A 20,310-nucleotide genomic window follows, 5' to 3' on the forward strand; every position below is an offset into this window, starting at 1 on the left:
TGGAAAAATAATTGTCTTCTGATTTACAGAACACAGTAGATGCCAAGGCACTTTAAAAACTAAAATTAGAAGCCACAACCAAAAAGGAAAATTCCTGAGCTAGTAGGCTTCAGAATGATGAGAACTGGATACTGCTGCACATCCTAGTAGATGACTTCCTCAGAGGCTGAAAGACTGCCATTTGTTACTTTATTTATAGTTTCTTTTATAGACTGTAGATTTTGTAGTAAGACATGCTTTTACCTCTATATATCACCACTTGCAGATTCAATAAATCATATACTTTTTTCATGGAAAGAGATAAGTATATCTTTTCTTGAAGAAGAAAGAGGGTCTAGAACATTTATGAACTGAAAATATATTTGTTCAAAATTATGTTCTCCTCAACAAAGGAATATAAATGAAATATCTTTATCAATACTGTTTTGTTTTAAAAGCATATAATTATTAATTACTTTTATCTAAGTGTAAATGTCAACATGATATTTGTTCTAGTTACTTCTTCAATAACTAAAATAAAATATATGTATTAGCTTTTAGGCAAAATACTTCAGTTGGTTTCCATACAACAGTGTGATTTCTTTGTCAATTATTTCTACATTTGCTTCAATCTTTGTGAATCTGTCAGGGCATATCTGTTCAATGAAGCTGGTGAGAATAGTGTTCTGGGGAGAAACTGGGTACCACATTCCAAAAGAACAACAGCTCTGGCTCATCACTTTACTTATATTATGTTACCATTTTCAAATGCATTCTGTGTGGGAGCTTTAGTTATTCCATCTTGGTCTATGGGTCAAAAGTGCATACTTGTTTTGCTTAAGCTTTGCTGAAATAGGGCAAACAGGATGTTTTGCCAAGAAAAAAAAAGCATACATGTTATCTCTTTGAAATGGATATCTTGACATGGTTTAACCATTCCTTGAACCTGAGGTACTTTCAGATAAGGAAGGCTGTAATGATGTTACTCATTCCTGAGCTGTATACAAGCAATGAGGAGAATAAACTTGAGGAAGTGCTACTTACTGTCAAATCTCCCTGATAGTCCTTCCATGAGCAACTCTTTGTCTTGTCTCTTTATTTATCCTTTAATCCTCATACCCTGTTTCAGGTAAGGTTCTACAGGTTGCCTGGTTCTGACAATTCTGCAACTTCCAGTTAAATTCAGATATAAGCCAATATGTCCAAGAGTAATGTGTTTTATTTTAAATTGAACAAAAATATATTTCCATATTTTATATCTAAAATAACCTACAAAATATTCTAACTTCATGGGTATAAGAACCAAAATCCCCCTCAAAAATATTATAAGTATAAAAATTCACAGTGGTTATAATTTACAGAAAATATTTGTGTAGATTTGCTAAAGTTGAGATTGTAGGCACATACTAGAACCTACTCATAAGGACTTGTACCCCCTGGATGCTTTTAATATGACCAACTTAAGAATCAACTATTTTTTTTAATTTTATAGAGTATTAATACTTGAAGAGCTATTTGAAAATGATATCTCACTATGGGAACTGGTAGTTTATATTTATTATTATTAGTGTTCATGTGCTCTTGCATTTAAAGTGTTAATATAATGAAATTTTTCATTTAAAGAAGAAAAATAATAAAGGAAACCATAGAATAATAATCAAAATGTTTGCAAAAATATGTTATTAATAGGAGGATAGTAGAAAATTTTTGAGTATTAAAAAAAAAAATCCTGAATGTAGGAAGAACAGTCTCACAGATTCTGGTCCTGGAAGGAATTAAAGACAAAAAGCAAAATGAATTTAAATATCTAATGTTCCAGGCAAACCATAACATGAATTGACCTGCTTTACCATGCCTTCTTGCCAGGATGGACTGAGCCCTCTGTAGCTATGAACAAAATACACATTTCCTCTTTTAAAATCATTACTGTTCGAAAATTTGTTCATAACAATGAAAAAGCAATGAATACAGTTAATACCCCATTATATGAGGTTGTTTCTTACATATACATCTGTGTGCCACATGTGCCTGGTACCTACAACAGACAGAAGAGATCACTGCATCACCTGGAATTGCACTTACAGACAGTTGTGAGATGTCATGTGGGTGCTAGGAGTAAAACACTTGTCTTTTAAAAGAGCAACCAATGATCTTAATATCTGAGCTGTCCTTTCAGCCCTGATTCTCACGTACTTTTGATAAATGCAAAGACAATCTGTTGACTTTACATAACATATGCTATAGCTGGATGTAATTTGAGTAAATGTTCAAAATGTACTTGTTCTCAAAGACTGGCTCCTAGTATATTAATTTTAAAATGCTTTAGATCTTTCCAGTTATATGGTCTAATGGAATATGAAAAGATCATTCTAGACAGCACACTTGAAAGAATCAATATATTCTTGCAGGACCCCAGATAATCCCCATGAGTGGCAACAGTAAAACAAGCCATTCTGGTGCCTTAGTGTCTATGGTACCCTGTGTTCCTAAGGGATGTCATCTGCATCACTGCTTGTCATTCCTCCATGTGCTCTCCACACTGTGATGCTGTCTGTTAGAAAATCCCCATTTAGTCTGTGTAAGTGTTATTAAACCTCAAGAAATGTGAATATTTTCTTTTCAAATTTGCAAGCTTGAGTATTTTTGTAGAAAGCAGATAATTGACAAAACCTGTTTGTTAGCTGTTGAATCTTTGACATTGGGTATGTACCTTTTACATCTTTCTGTTTTGATGGTGGGCTTATTTGGAATTGTGTCTATATGACTTAGGTTATGGATTGTAAACAATTCTATTCCTTTTATTGACCTCTTTTTAAAAACATTTGTCTATTATATAGACAATGTACTGCCTGTACACATTTTTGTAATTTAAGAAAAGCAGTGCAGGAGAGAAAGATATCATATGACTGGGTTCAAGCAGAGGGTTTTCTATTAGGGAAAGGGATCATAAAAGGGGGAAAGGAAAGGGGGGAGACAGGCCTCTGGAGACAGGAGCAGCAGGAGAGGAGAAAGGACAGAAAGGGAGAGAGAAAAGGAGAGAGACCAATGAGAGGTAGGCAGGGCTGGATTAAAAGGAAACTTAGTGAATATACACAGATGGTGCTCTTAGTAGCTGCAGCTGAGTGCATATCCTGCAATAACCCCAAGAATAGGCCAGTACAGCTGCCTAAACACTAACACTCATGCCTGCATTCCAGAAGAGGGCACCAGATCTCATTATAGATGGTGTGAGCCACCATGTGTTTGCTGGGAATTAAACTTAAGACTTCTGGAGGAGCAGTAAATGATCCTAACCTCTGAGCTATCTCTTTATCTCCCCTGTATTGACCTCTTCTTCTAGCAATTTCAAGATCACATGATGCTTTCAAAATTCCTTTAACTTTATTGTGAATATAAGTTTATGTCCTTGTGGTCTTTCGAGCAGGAGTCCCTGATGAGCATCTATCAAAACATTCTGAATTTATTTTACAAATTGTTTTTGCCTTTCTCTTAGTTTTGTATGTTGTATTAATATGTGTGTATGATGTAGTGTGTGTGTGTGTGTGTGTGTGTGTGTGTGTGTGTGTGTGTGTGTACGTGTATCTGTGTGTGCGCACGCACACATGTGCATGTGTGTGAATGCTTTTGCATACATGATATATCACTCATTTGGAGGCCAGGAGCCTATCTTCCAAGACAACTTGCTGGCTTATTTTTAACAAGTCTAAAATTACAATAAAATAACTATTCCGTTATTTTAATATTTGCTATACTGGCTGGGATTAGTAATTTTGGATATTCAAGTATTGCAGTTGCTATCCTGAGAGAATAACACAGTACTTAGAGTATGGTTAAGATCAGAAGCAGGAAATGGAAACAGCATAAGCAAAAGAGTGGAGTAAAAACATCAGCACTTGTACCAGGTATTCCTCTCAGCTCCTGCCTTCTCCTTTCCTCACTGCTTCCTGGTTCCATTTGCAGACCTCTCTAACTTTCAGGCTCCATGCCACTCCTCTCTCCCTCTTTCCTATCTTCATTCCACTTTGCTCTTTGAAACATTTATTTATTAGTCAAACCTATCTTTTTCTCAATCTCATTCCTTAAGTGACTCCTCTCATTTCCATTCTTCATTCTCTCCTTCCAACATCCCAACAGGTCTTTGAAAATAGTAATTGGATATTACCCATTTGTAACGTTTGTTTTGCACCAGTGTCAGGACCAATAGAGATATTTAACACTGCTAGTTTTAGGGATGATTACTACTTGACTACATGTATTTGTAAACTGTGATCTCTCATCCTATGGAGTAAATTTTGAGTGCAAAAAATAAAAGAAAACAATAAATATGAGCCCCTAAACATTTGACTAAAGGTTCAAATACTTACAACAGTTTAACTTTGCAACAGTTTAACAAAACAAAGATATTTTTAAGTATGCACCCTCTCAGATTCCCTCCCCAAACTCGTCATTCTAATATATTGGTTTATTCACATAAAAGGCAACATTTATGCCTTTTAATACTAATAACCTCAATAAAACGTCTTATTAGAGCACTCTATGAAAGCAGGGACATTTTGACAGTTATCAACATTTGCCTTCTGATTGCATTTGTGGCAGTATGGATGGATGAGAATGAGCCCCACAGGCTCATATATTTGAATAATTAATTCATAGTTGGTGTCATTGTTTGTGAACAATTAGGAGGTATTGTCAGGGTCTATAATATATGTCACTGGGGGCGGCTTTGAGGTTTCAGAAGACAAGGTGATCCCAGATCTCTGTTTCATGGTTGTTGATCATGACGTTCCATACTTCCAGCTGTTATTTGCATGGCCAGCTGTTCCTTTGCATGGCCATCATGGACTCTAACCAACTGAAATCATAAGGCAGTCATGGTGTTTTTATCACTGCAAAAGAAAGTAACAGACAAAAACAAGTACTAGTGATTGGCTGTTGTTGCATAAGGGATGATCATGTGGTGTTAGAACAGATGTGGAAGACTTTGGGACTTTTTCTAGAAAAAACGGCTGGACACCGTAAACTGAGCTTAATAAGCCATCCTATTATTGAGGGCTTGAAAGACAAAAGTGCAAAGGGCAATGTGAACGATGAAGGCCAAATTTCCAAAGGTTTTATGGGGAAATAATATTTGCAAATGAATCTAAAGTCATTCTTGTCTTACTTTGCCAAAGAATGTAGAGATATTCTGCCCTTTTCCTAAGAATTTGCCTGAGGCTAAATTGAAAAGCAATGGAGCAATTCTCTTGGCAGAAGAGATTTCAAAGCAACCTAATGTTGACTCCATTGCCTAGAAGTGGACACTATCATGTGCAGGTCTGCAATGCAAATAAGAAAGTTGTGCAAAAAGTCATTTAAAAAAAGCCCCACACAGTTTAAAGAGAAAAGGAGCACCAGGAAATTTAATGTTGGAAATAATTCTTGTTGGTAAAAGAGATGAGAATGTTAAGAACATGGCCTGAATAGAAATAAAATAATGAGAAATGTGCCTTCAGTGAAAGACTCCATCCCAGATAAACTTTCAGTTTACAGAAAGATAAGGCCTAGGTTATTTTCTATTCCTAAAAAAAATTAGCAGAAAAAAAAAAAAAACTCCTATGAATGTGATTCAAGGGGACCACGTTTCATGAAATTTTGTTGTCAGACTTGGCAATGCGATTCACAGGGTTTGCCTTTAATGTCATGAAGTATTCAAAAGTAAATAGGTTGTAGGATCCACCTCTGAGGTTAATGAGACCCACTGAAGCCAGAACTATGGCAGACGAGTCCCTGTAATGAGGGCTTGAGATGCAATTGCTTCAGACTGTGTAAATGAAGACTGAATGTCATTGGAGAGCCCAAGATTCTAGAGCTGTCAGAGCCAAGGAATTTCTTCCAGAGAGCTGTTTACCAACAGTGGTAGGATCCCAGGAGAAAGAAGCATATTACAAGCAGCAAAGCTAAAAGGACACAGTCATTAAAGCCCTTCTATAGCAGACATAGGCCTACATGATTTTGAGTATGATTTGTTGGGTTTAGGTTATGCTTTGATCCAATATTGCCTCACTATGCTCTCTCTCTCTCTCTCTCTCTCTCTCTCTCTCTCTCTCTCTCTCTCTCTCTCTCTCTCCTTTTAGAATGGCAGTGTATACTCTGGGACATTGTTTGTTGAAAGTGTATGATTTGTTTTTTGACTCTACATGGGTATACAACTAGTACACCACCCTGAATCTCGGAAGAGGCTTTGATTTTGTACTTTAAAATAGTGTTGAGACTAAGAAACATAGAAAGTGTGAGGCCATAGAAAGTGTGAGGGCTTCTATTGGGAATCATCAAAGTCTGTCACATCATTAATCTCATTATAGGGGAAGGGCATTAAAGGTAGCCTCTCAACTGTTGCTTAGATTGTTAGTTGGGGTCAACCTTGTAGATCTCTGGACATTTCCCTAGTGCTAGATTTCTCTTTAAACCTATAATGGCTCCCTCTATTAAGGTATCTCTTTTCTTGCCCGCCTCGATTCTTCCCCTGACTCAATCTTCCTGGTCACTCATGTCCTCCTCCCCCTTCCTCTTCTCCACTAACTACACTCACAAAAAAATAGGCAATAGATAATACCAATTTACCAACAGCCAAAAGAAAAAAAAAAGAGGGGGTGGGAATCCACACACAATACCACCACCACCACCAAATCCAAAACAATCAAGAATTAATATTCTTATCTGCCATGAAGATATTTAAATTGACAGAAAACGGGTAATTTTTAATGATATATACTACTGGCAATATGTGAATCAGAAAGGTATTTAACCTAAGACTTCTGTTTAAGACTGCTGCTTAGATACAAGACTGAAGTTTTATGACTTGTAGGAAATACATTTATTCTATACACTTTATATTAAATTAGGAATCACATTGCACAAAGTGCTTTGGCAACTAGCAGCAACAACTCAAAAGCCCTGTCCAAACACAATAAATATGAAATGTATTTAAAGGGAAAAGAAGTACACCCCACAACTGAAAAAGAACTTGTCTATACTCTAAGACTTAATGTTCCTACCAGATAACTTAAAAATGTGCTGAATCCAAGGAAAGAATTTATGTGTGGCCATCTGAACTTCAAGAAATAATTGTGCAGCTAAGATTTATCTTCCCTACAATTGAGTTAATAAAAGGCTTCATATTTTGGAATGCAAAGAATTCTGTAAAAAAAATTAAGCACATCACCCCTCTTATTTGACAAGAAAGTTGTCTTAACATATAATCTATCGTAATCTATCATAACCAAGTCAGCAAAATGCCTGGCTGATAATCACATAAGTAAAACTATTGCTTCTTGGAGGTTGAGAATATGGACTGTATTCTACCCTTCATGGAATACTGAAAGAACTTACAGTTTCCAAGGGGGAAACAAATCTGTAAAGAGTTCCAACAACAAGAAAAGGCAATTCAGGAGCTGTGAATGCAAGGATTTCTATTTATGGAGATGCTTGCCTGTTCCTTCTCCTAAGCATGGATTTTAGAAACAGAAATTATGTCCTTGGTGGGTAAAAGGAGTATCATTTAGGTTTCAGATTAGCTGCTGCTCTAAAATCTATTTTGATTGGTTTGTGTTAAATGACATGCTTGTGAAATGAAATACAAATTAGACTTAACTGGAGTCGATTGCATTAAAAATGTACTTGGCTGCACAGGGAAGTTCAAGCAAAGTTCAGTGAGTTCATGCTGGTGCGATGCAGAGGGCTGGGCACAGAATCGTGTCTGTTGCTGTGGGTGGGACTTTGCTGAGACACATATTCTGGCTTCCAAACAAAGGGGATGTAATTTGAACATATACAAACACAGGCTTTCCAGCAGTGACTGACATCCTGCCGGATGCAGTTAATTGGAGCCACCTGAGGGATTGCTCTAGTGCTGCTGCACTGACCTGCAACTAGTTGTTGGTTCACTCTTAATGCAGGCTCACCATTTTCTAAATTCAGTACTTACAAACATTGTGACTAGGTACCGCTGCTTGTAAATTTACCATTCATATGTTTCTAAGTAAAAAGAAAAAAACTGAGCCACTTTAAAATAGATATATAGTTTCCAAATAGGTATGCTTCCCTCACAAATTAACATAATTTGAAAAGGACTTTAAATCATTTCATGTATGCAACGAGGAAAACTGTTTCCTTGTTTAGATTTAAAACATGTGAAATTGGAAACACATGCCCTTTTCTTTTCAGCTTTCTGTGTTATCACTGAAATCTGAACATAACCAATTTTCTCCTGATACATACCACAGTTCTAAAACTATTTGTGTTGATAAAATGGTTAGTACATATACTAGAAATTATTTAGATACTTCACATTTTTGGATTTTGTAACTTTTAAAACTGGTGTCAGGAATTAACGCCATTATTACCTTCATTCCCAGCTCATAGATGAGAAAGCTGACTATAAAGAGGTTTAACAATTTGCCATAGAATCAAGATTCATATTTACAAAAATTAGGATTTAAACCTCAATAGTTTAAAAAAGCAGGCTGCCTAGATGATACCTTAACACTCTACATTAATACATATGGCCATTTTTATGCTTATTTTTTTAATGAAAGAATTGCAAAATATACATAGTTACAATGTTTCAGTGATCAAGACTAAGAAGATATAAATGTTTTAAACAATTTCATCAACTAAAATTAAAAGTTAGTTAAGGCTTTCATTGGGGAATGATGGAAATATTCAACAATTAACTGATAATCTACAAGAGAACACATTAGAAATCATTGGCTATAACTATACACATACATTATTTTAATTATTCAATTTTAATTATTCAATTAAATTATTAAGCATTTTTAAAGAATGTTTTACAAATCAGTACTGGGCTTTGAACCTACATGCAACCACTGAAGAGATATTAGGAGGCTATTAGATTAGGAAAGGGTAATTAATCTCCTGTATTTGGCTATATTTAGTGATAATTTCCAATCACGACATTTAAACTTCACTCACTTGGTTCTCCTACATTATAGTTTCATTTATCTTACCGTTCATATAATTATATGCACGTGATCCTCTCATGGCTGTACCTTTGAATAATTTCCTATACATATACATGTGTTTATTACATTGTTAACTCTATATATACAGAACTTTTCTAATTATTCAGCAAAACGTCATGTCTCTCATTCTTTTAAAAGAAATATAATTATTAGAAATAATAAGACCAGTAATATTTTCCCCTCAGGCCTTAAAATAATGTGTGTTTACTTTTACTTTTAAGTATGGGAAATTAGAGAGGTTACTTTGGGATAGGCATTTTATGAGAAATACTGTTTAAAACACATTAACATTAGCTGTTTTCATTCTTGTTTGGAAGCTGAAGGGGAACCAAGTTACCTCATCTATGCAAAGTGTTTTGTCCTCTGTTTATGATCTCAATGTACACACCTTATCTTTCTTAGTTACATTATCATATGTGAAATCAAAGTTCTGTGCATGTTGGAATTCTATCCCACCATATATTTGAACACTTGTAAAACAAAATTTTCTGTTTTACTTCATTTTACACACTTCATTCAGTATTTAATTACTTATTTATATTGTTATGGACTGTTAGCAAGGGTAGACCAGATGTATTTTAAAAATTTTCATTCACACATATATATATATATATATATATATATATATATATATATTATGCTATACTTTTCATACATATAATGAAAGGATCTTGTTGACCTTTATGTTATAAGCCACTTATAAAATTACATAATTATACTTTGATTATAAACATTTATTCTTCACTGTGTCTGTCTTCATTCTTAGCCTATGTATGTGTAATCATTTAAAAACTTAAATAAAACATTTGTTTGCAAAATTGTGCACTTACGATGGAACAATTATAAACCTTTTTGGGGTTTGAATGAGAATAATAGGCTTTTAGGTTAAAATCCAAGCATTTCCTCTCAAAGTGCCTCATGCTCGATTTGATATGCTTGAGTTAAACATATCCAATCTATTTGAATCTCTTCCTTTTTAAGGAGAGGCATGCCAGCTAACTTCCTCTCTCTGTGGCTTTCCAAACTTGAATTCAAATGTGTAAAATGATTTGAGACTTGTGCTGAAAGGATGCTTTAGAGTGCTAATCCTCCACAAATTCTGCCTCAGGAACCTGCTTAAAGAAGCAGGAAACTTTTTTGAATTCAACTAGCATTGTGGGTGGCCAGGCTATGGCTAACAGGAAATGAGGGAGATTTCAATTAAAGATGGGAGTTCACTCACATAGATGGTATTATTTGTCAGTGTGTGTGTATGTGTGTGTGAGTTCAGGCCTGCTGGATGGAGCAGGCAAGCCAACAGAGAGTGAAAAACAAAATATTCCATATTTTGGAGAAGTTTAGGGATTGCTTAGATACTTTGGAGATATTGTATTTTAGCTCATTGATACATCAGTAGTTTAAAATGACACAGAATTCAGCAGCTATAATCAAAATTTGATGTGCATATAACATACAAACACACATGAACTCATACACAAGTGAACACAAAAATAATGATTGAAGATTAAAATAAACATTCCCACATCAAGTTTAAAACCATGACAAACATAACTTTTCAAGTAGTCTAGTTTTATGACAAATGCTAAGTGTGGTGATGCAGTGAGTCAAGGTGTTAGAAGGTGGGGATAATTAGAAGGCACTGGGAGATCTTAAATATCTATAGCTATGGGGGCTGGTTTAAGCACTTCATTTACATAAGGGGATTTGTTTCTTTAAAGTGCTTTGTGTTTCAGTGCCCTGGTGTCTTTGCAAAGCCTTGTAAAACAATTGGAATTAAGCACTTAATCCTTCAACTTGTTAGTGCCAAGGAAAAGGAAAATGGATTAGCAGCTGAAGATGCTGGGAGGTTCTGTTGACTTACACTCCTCTTCCAGAGCACACCTCATTCTTTGTGCTTTGCTATATTTTTCATCATCTCTCATGAATAATGAAGTTGGTCTCTACTGCTGCTTTAAGAGCACAACTTATACACAATCAACATGTCAGAGAATTGCTTGGTATAATAGATGCATCCCCACTGATATAATTAATGAATACCTTGCGTAACCAAGATGTCTGGAGGAAATATATTGATATATGAAAGGACAGTGTTAATGTCTTTCTCTTCAGGCTGTTATTAGTCTTCAAATGTGATTAGCATATTACATAATTTTTCTGTTCCTTGAAAACATTATTAGAGGTACATCCCAGTATTTTATACATATTTGACAATAGCTTTATCCCTGTATTATCCCACCCCTTCCCTAGCCAAATTTATTACTCTTTGCTGTATCTGGAAGGGAACTGGAAGGGAACTGGGGCAGAGACATGAATGAAGATATATATATATATATATATATATATATATATATATATATATATATTGTGATGAGAAATATTAGTTTACATACTAACAAAAATTATAATAACCCTAATAATATAAGGACAATGTCTGTTTTTACCTGCTACTGGGATATAATACTCTCTTACAGAAGCAATTTAAGAGAAAATATGTTTATTCTGCATCATAGATCAACAGTGCAGCCCATCAAGATGAAGCAATCAAGGCAGCAGGAACTCAAAGCAGGTCACATTCAGCTACCTTCAAGAAGCAGAGTGGAATGAATGTACACTCTGCTGCACTTTCTTCACTGATTTTGTCCAGGATCCCATCCAGAGAACATTGCTATCCTCTGAGAGTAAGTCTTCCCTGCTCAAGTAACATAAAGTAATCCCCAGAGGCTTACTTACATTGTCCCAGGGATTTCTTATTCTTGGCAAGTCCCCATTAACACTAGCACTCACGAACAGTAATCTTTGTTTTGCATCTTTTGTTTATTTGTTTGTTTTTGTTTCTCAAGACAGGGTTTCTCTGTATTGTTTTGTAGCCTGTCCTAGATCTCGCTCTGTTGACCAGGCTGGCTTCAAACTCACAGAGATCCACCTGCCTCTGCCTCCCGAGAACCCGGATTAAAGGCATGCGCCATCAACACCAGGCTTTGTATTGCATCTTAACAGGCTTTTCTATAAAGAAAAGTTCACTTGTGTATTCTGCATCCCAGCCAGAAGAATGTCTAGTATTGGGTTTCCATAATCATAATTTATAAATTTTGAAAAGAAACAATGTTATATTACTAGCATTCAAGATCTCAACTTTCCCTGCTCATCTTTCCTTTGGTGGCACTTTCCATTTTACCAGGTGTAGACACATACTTAAATTATGTATAGCAACAGTATTTTTCATATTAAAAATGATAATACAAGGATTTGGATATAGGCTTAACCAAAAGAAACAAAGGAGAATTTTTTCTAACTTTTATTGAGCTTCCCTGGTGTATCTGCCGGATATGCTAAAACAGTAGAGATAGTATGATCAGATGGAATATTTCAATTCAGAGGGAAGAGCTATCCAACATATAAGCAGATAATGAGAAAACTATGTTAGGTACCAAGTGAATTATATATAAGGAAATTTAAAAGCAAATTATAGAGATAAAACTCTAAGCTAGTCTTTCTCAGACACAAAAATTTCTGACACTTAATTCTGAGTGCATTTTCTTAAAAATAAATAAACAGAAATCTACTTTTATGATGTAGCTTTAAAAAAAATTTAGAATCATTGTTTCGAATCTTCCAGGATCATACTCTCTTTTTATCCTGGGAAAATATTTGTAAGACTAATGTAATTTATAAATTACAAATACTTTGCATCAAAATTTAATAGAATCCAATTCTTCTGATTCCTAATCCAAGGCTCTTTATCATTTTTCTTCTCAGCACATGAAAGGAATTTAGAAAACTTGCCAAACATCAAAGGAAATTTAAAAAGGAATTTATAGGTTTGGGGTAAAGCAAGTAAAAAGATCTGCTACTTATAATGTTAATTGAGGAAACATGACTAAAGATATGTGCACAAAAAGTTTTAAATCAAAACATAGTAAGTACCGGTTAAAGCAAGCACACTGTTGGCTGAAGAAATAGGCATTCGATAACAGGAAACCATAAGCTGTAGTCCATGAAATTCTTAAGATAATTGACAGCATGTCCAACCATGAGAGCAATGACATATGTCAAATATCATTTAACAGACTTTAAATCTGTGCTTAATAGCAAATGCATAACCCACTCAGTCTTAGATTTCTGTTTTTGATTTCTAAAGACAGTATAGATGAGTATTCTTTATAACATATATTAAGATTCATGATTTACAACACATACAACAACAGTCTTACTCAAATCTCAGAGCAGTGGATAATGGAATTTTCAGATCTGTAGGCAAAAAAGCAAAACTGTAAGCAAGGAAATATCATGGAAGATAAAGTATAAAGCCCATGGAAAAGACTATGGTCTGATATTCCATTCTTCCTTCATTTAATAAATTACTATAAAATATTATTTGGCTTTCTTCTTTTCTGTCTTCTAGTAGTCCACACAGTTTTCCATATAAAGTTATAGGATGTTTTTTCATTTTCACATAGTGAATTTATATCAGCAAGCGGGGGGGGGGGGCATGCCTTACTTAGCCAGTACCTCCTGAGATCAATGCTTGAGTTTCTGGCATTTTGATGGGATCCTAGTCAGATTTTGGTAGTAAATATATGGTTCATTGACTGGTCACACCTGGTGAGGAAACATGTGCCTTTGTGACAAAGAGACCTGAGCTTGAATCTTCCTTCATTGCCATCTCAAGCAGAGAAATCTGGAAATGAAACCTGAGGGTCTTACTTCATCCTGAAGTGATTATACCATCTCACTGTACCTTTGAGTGGATTGAATATACTGTTTCGATGGAAATGTCTTACCTTTCATTATCAGCATCACCAACATCAGTATAAAACTTTTCATCATCATCATCAGCAGCAGCAGCATCACAGCAACTGATTTTGGAAAACTTCCTGTCTTCTCAGAATCCAGGAAGTCTTGTGGTACTGGAACAATTTTCTGAGCAATTTAATCAGATGATCAGCTTTGTGTGATTTTACTTTTGTTTGGTTTTTGTTTTTGTCATCAAATCTTCTATCATAGTTTGTTTTGAATCCTCTTTTAGATGTAGTATCAGGAAAAGAAAAGGAGGGGCAAGAAGACATATAATACTTGAATGAAAGTAAATATGCAGAAGGTGATTATTAGATATTAATACAGTTTATTAACCAGAACTTTTGAATGTACTGCTTGTATGTTCAATTCTCTCTGAATATCTCTTTGATAGGAAGTTCAAGCATGTCAGTTTCAATCATGAACAACATCTGACAACATCTTCAGATGTGATTAAAGGAGACTGGGCTGAATTGAGAGCCTAAGTAAATTGAAGGTGTTTTGGAATGGCTCCTCTGGGAAACTGTAGAGAAAGTCAAGCATCAGTAAACAAAAGGGCTACAGAGGTGTGCTGAGAAGTGAAGATCAAAGCATTTAGGTTAAAAGAGATGCTTAGCAAGTGGAGAATTGGGAGAGCCATGAGTTCTGTGTATCTTATATTTTGCCTGGTGGGCCTTTAAATAGACTTTTGCTGTTTTATGTTTCTCCCATGCTTTCGTTATCATGTGCCATCAGAGTGTGGGGAATGTGCCCTGTGTAATCCTAAAGCTTTGGTGATAGATGAGGGAACACTATTCTCCACCTTTGTCACTGTGTAGAAACTATGGTGCCTGCTGATGTGGGCATGTTCACATGCTTCCATTGGGCATCCTGAGGTTTTTTGTCACATATATACAATTAATCACATCACTTGTCTATTTCTTGGCACCTTTAGAGTTTACTCATTTATTCTTGCTAGGTTTCCCTATGCTAACATCATAAGCTCCTGTGATGATAACTATGCATCTTATTCTTGGCCCAATCATTCCATAGTATATGATATATACTATGTATATAATGTAGCCCCCTCAGCTGTGCCACTGAAGTTCCATTAAATGGTCATTTTCTATCTCTCTGCACAGGTTTCATATTAAAGATGACTAAAGTTAAAAGTAAAATTATTTCCTTCCTCACTGATTTATTCCTTCTCCTTCCTTCCTTCCTTCCTTCTTCCTTCCCTCCCTCCCTGCCTCCCTCCCTCCTTTCTCTCTCTTTCTTTCTTTTTTTCTTTCTTTCTTTTCTTTCTTTCTTTCTTTCTTTCTTTCTTTCTTTCTTTCTTTCTTTCACATTTCTTAATTTTCTATCTCTTTTTGCATGTTCCAATATAAACTTATAATTGTTCCTTCCGCAATTAAAAAAAAAAAAACATTTTTAGTGAGAAAATTTAAGTTGGATTGCTCCGACAGCTTATGACCTCTTCAGTGATTTAAGGTTCTAAACCTAAGAGTGATAGCTCCCCATATCTTTCCTTCTGGTTCCTTTCTCCCAACTTCTTTGATTTCTTTGCCATCTTCCAAATTTGAAGAATTTCAGACATTATCCCTAAAATGCTATTCCCCTTAAGTAAAGTAGATTGGGGCCCAACTTCTGCATGACCACTCTGAGAACCCATAACCTGTGGTCGACATGCAGGTCAACTCGGTCTCTGAGGACCAACCAACCCTGAGTCTGCTGAGATCTCTGGGCTACTCCTGCCTCCACTCAGGGCAGAGATGAGCTTCTTCGCCCCTTGCCTTGGGCCCAACTTCCACCTGTCCACTCTGGGAAACACTGTCCTGGGGTCTGCAGGCAAGCCAACTTAGCTCCTGAGGACCAAACAATCTTGAGTCTGCTGAGATCTCAGGGCTACTCCTGCCCCCACTCATGGCAGAGGTGAGCTACTTCAGCCCTGCCTTGGGCCTACCTTCTACCTGCCCAATCTGGTAACCCTTGACCTGGGGTCTGCAGGCCACTGAGGACCTAGCAACCCAAAATCTGGTGACATCTCTGTGCTAGTCGTGCTCCCAACCACCTGGAGAGCCAGTGTCTCAGAACACCTGCCTATACCCAGCTTGAGACACATCAGACACTCTTGCACCCACCAGAAGAGAACCATGGTCCCATATACATCAGGAGAGGAAGAGACACCACCTGTACCCATTGGAAGAAGAGATGGGAAGAACACATCTGACAAGAGAAAAACCAATATGACAGCACCGGAGTCCAGGGACACTATGCCACCAAGACCTGAACATACCAACAATGATGAAGCAGAAGAGAGCAAACTTAAACACAACTTCATACAGATGATAGAAACCCTAAGAGAGAAAATGAGAAACTCCTTCAGAGAAATGGAAGAAAAGACAAACTAAAAATTGCAAGAAACAATTCAAACAGTGCAAGATTTGAAGACCAACATAGAGACAATTAAAAAACACAGTCTGAGGGAATGCTGGAATTAGAAAAGATAAGTAGATGGTCAGGAACTACAGATGCAAACATAACCAAGAGAATACAAGAGATGGAAGTGAGACTCTCAGGCATTGAAGATACACTAGGAGAAACAGATTCATCAACCAAAGAAAATCTTAATTCCAACAAATCCATAACACAAAATCTCAAGAAATATGGAACACTGTGAAAAGACACAACATATACAAACTTATGGGACACTTTGAAAGCAGTACTAAGAGGAAAGTTCATTGCTTTAAGTGCTCACATGAAGAAACTCAAAGCTCTAGAACAAATGGAAGCAAATTCACCCTGGAGAAGTAGATGCCAGGAAATAATCAAACTGAGGGCAGTAATCAATAAAGTCAAAACAAAGAAAACAATTCAAACAATCAATATAACAAAGAGTTGGTTCTTCGAGAAAATAAACAAGATAGACAATCCTTTATCCAAACTAACCAAAAGGCAGAGAGAGAACATGCAAATTAACAAAATAGGAAATGAAAAGGGGGAAATAACAATGGACAATGAGGAAATACAGAAAATCTTCAGGTCATACTTTGAAAACCTGTACTCCACAAAACTGGAAAATCTAAAGGAAATGAACAATTTTCTGGACAAATATCACTTACCAAAATGGAATCAAGAATAGATAAGCAACTTAAACAGACCTATAACCCCTAATGAAATAGAAGCAGTCATCAAATGTCTCTCAACCAAAAAAAAAAAAAAAAAAAAAAAAACAGGACAGATGGCTTCAGTGCAGATTTCTACCAAAAATTCGAAGAACAGCTACTAGCAATACTCTTCAAACTGTTCCACACAGTAGAAGCAGAAGGTTCATGGCCAAACTCTTTTTTCAAAGCTACAATTACCTTGGCACCCAAGCCACACAAAGCACAGCTAAGAAATAGAACTACAGACCAATATCCCTCATGAACATTGATGCAAAAATACTCAACAAAACACTGGCAAAACAAATCCAAGAATATATTAGAAAAATTATCCACCATGATCAAGTAGGCTTCATCCCTTGGATGCAGGGTTAGTTCAACATTCGAAAATCTATCAATAATCCAAAATATAAACAAAGTGAAAAAGAAAAACCACAGGATCATCTCACTAGATGCTGAAAATCTTTTGACAAAATCCAATAGCCCTTCACCTTCATAATAAAGGTCCTGGAGAGATCAGGGATAAAAGGAACATACCTGAAATAATAAAAACAATATACAGTAAAAGTAATGTAGATTGAACATTTTCTGAGAAAACAACCCTTGCATTCACGATGTTCATAAAATTGAAAGGCATGAAGTATATCCTTTTTGTTTCCTGGATAATGCCAAACTTCAGAGGCAATTACCTTGTTACTATTCAACATTATTCCATTATTCTATAAGCATCTAATTTCTCTTGGAATCTAATTTCTAAACTCTTCCAATTATTATCTCTCATGGCATGTTCATAAGTTTATATAAAGCACCACACATGTATTATTATATGAAAATAGGCTCTGTCTATATAGGATATAACTATTAAGCAACATATGCCATTTTGTCAGAAAAAAATGAGTATTTAAAAACAGAATCAAAGCATTAATCACAATAGATGAGACGATTTTAGTTAGCAAGCATCTTAATCTTTCCATGAGTGTAGATACTTTAATTCTTAAGCTCATAGCTCTGATATTTAACAATAATCTGTTTAATATGGTAATATATTTTTGATTTTGTCATTTTTTCTGTGTTTGATTGGTTGCTTTTGTTGTTGTTTTGAGATTTCAAGATTGTGGAAATATTGACAGCTAACAGCTACACTACTATATTAATTCTGTCTCTGAAGAATTCCTTGTCATAGAACAAACTCCAAAGCACTGATGATTTCATGCTTTTTGAAACTGTGTAATTTGGTTATGTTTCTTTGTTTTATATCTGTTATCAGGATGAGTCCCAGTGCTGTCAAATATAAAAGTAGTTTTGGTATTGTCTCTATGAAAATGGGATAACTTATGTATATAAATAATGTACTACTGTTGCAAGATCGCCTTAATGCACTGTAACTTCAAATAACATTATGGTGTGGAGCTGATTTCTGTAAAAAGTAAATACAAAAAAATAAGGATTATTTCTGCTATTGAAAATGTGTGCTCATTGTCTTCAGAAAATGGGAGAGAAAGGACACAAAATGAATTAACTGAGTAAATTTAACTTTAGCTCCACAATTTCTGTGATAGGCCATGCTGACTGTGGAGTTTGAGGAGCCACATGATGAACAAACAATGGTTATAAAGAAATATTGTTCATAGAAACTTAATATCTACATACTTTTTAGCATCACATAATAGATTTCTACAACAAACAGCCATAACGTTCCTGTGTATACCTCCATAGTATGTAAATTTCAGGAAATAATGGAGAGTAACTGAAGAAGGAAGTAGTTGAGAATGAAAATTGTGGTTGCCATGGGATAATGCTCTTGTTCACTGTGAAGATTTGTCACTCATATTGGCTTAATAAAATGCTGATTGACCAGTACTCAGGCAGGAAGAATAGGTGAGGCTACCAGACTAGGAGAATTCTGTGAAGAGAAGAGGTGGAGATGCAGTCACCAGCCAGACACAGAGAAATCAAGATGAGAATACCTTACTGAGAAAAGGTACCAACCCTTGTGGCTAAAAACAGATAAGAATTATGTGTTAATTTACATTGTAACAGCTTGTTAGTAATAAACCTGAGTAATAGGCCAACAAATTTATGATTAATATAATCCTCTGTGTGTTTATTTTGGACTAAATGGTTGCAGGACAGGGCAATACAGAAACTTCCATCCACAGATAGTGTAGTGAAATGATTTACACAGAAAATTCACAAGCAGAAATTTGTCTACACAAAAAGATATGGTGGGTCATGAAGTATCTGGAGCAATAGGACTGCTGTAGGCTTATTTTATGGAAATACTCGCTAGGAAAATGAATTGTAAAAGTACAAAGAATATATGGATATATCTTGTAAATAGAAGATAAGGCTAAAGTTGCAAAGCACTATACCGAATATGATAGAATCTTACAAAATTGTGTATCTCCCCCAAATACTCCCTATCTACAATTTTTATTTTGTTTCTGATGAATTTTTGAAAACATTTCAAATGCAGATCATCATAATTATAATTAAATCCATTGTCACATGCCCTTAAATTTTCCATTTTCTCTAGAAAAGAGAATACTTAAGAGGAGATATCAAGAAGCAGCCCTGAATTTATGCATCAGTTATTATTCTATACAGAATGAGACTCATTAGAGATAATGCAGAAAACAGGATTTATTACTGAGAACAATCATACAGAGAAGATTCCATAGAGTCATTTGCAAAAGAGTGTTTTCCTTGTCTCTTGTTGGACTTACTATTCCTTTGTTAGATCAGCATTAAAGAAGAGGATTTGGAAGTTGGTGAGGATGAATAGGATTTCATAATAAAACTATTAGCCTAACTGGGATGCTGAAAGAGAACTCAGCAGTTAAGGGTACTCACTACTCTTGCATAGTACTTGAGTTCTGTTCCAAGCACCCACATGGCTGCTCATAAGTTATTTAACTATTGTTCTAAAGGTTCTGATGATTTTTTCTTGCTTCTGTAGGCTAAGTGCACATTTGGACTGCACATGCATGCAGGAAAATACTCATAAGCATGGAACAAAAATAAACAAAATATTACAAACAAAATCTTACAAACCAACACATTCAAGGAAACGGGTATCCAAGATAATAAAATACCACCTATGCTCATTTCAGTACCTATAAACTTGATGCTCTGAATAAAAATTGAAAAGATGACAATGTTATAACAACTGGTCTCAAAGATTTTGCTAGGTTTCCTATCCTTAGCAACTGATTGAGAAGAAATTTAAAGAAACTTTCATTTTGAAGATTCTCAAGTCAAAGAAAAATAGTCCAACATCAACTTCAATGGAGAGAAACTAGAGGCAATTACACTATAATCAGAAAAAAAGAAGACAAAATCATCTATTCTCTCCATATCTATTCAATATA

This window comes from Cricetulus griseus, chromosome 5, assembly GCF_003668045.3.
Source record: "Cricetulus griseus strain 17A/GY chromosome 5, alternate assembly CriGri-PICRH-1.0, whole genome shotgun sequence".
Taxonomy (NCBI): domain Eukaryota; kingdom Metazoa; phylum Chordata; class Mammalia; order Rodentia; family Cricetidae; genus Cricetulus; species Cricetulus griseus.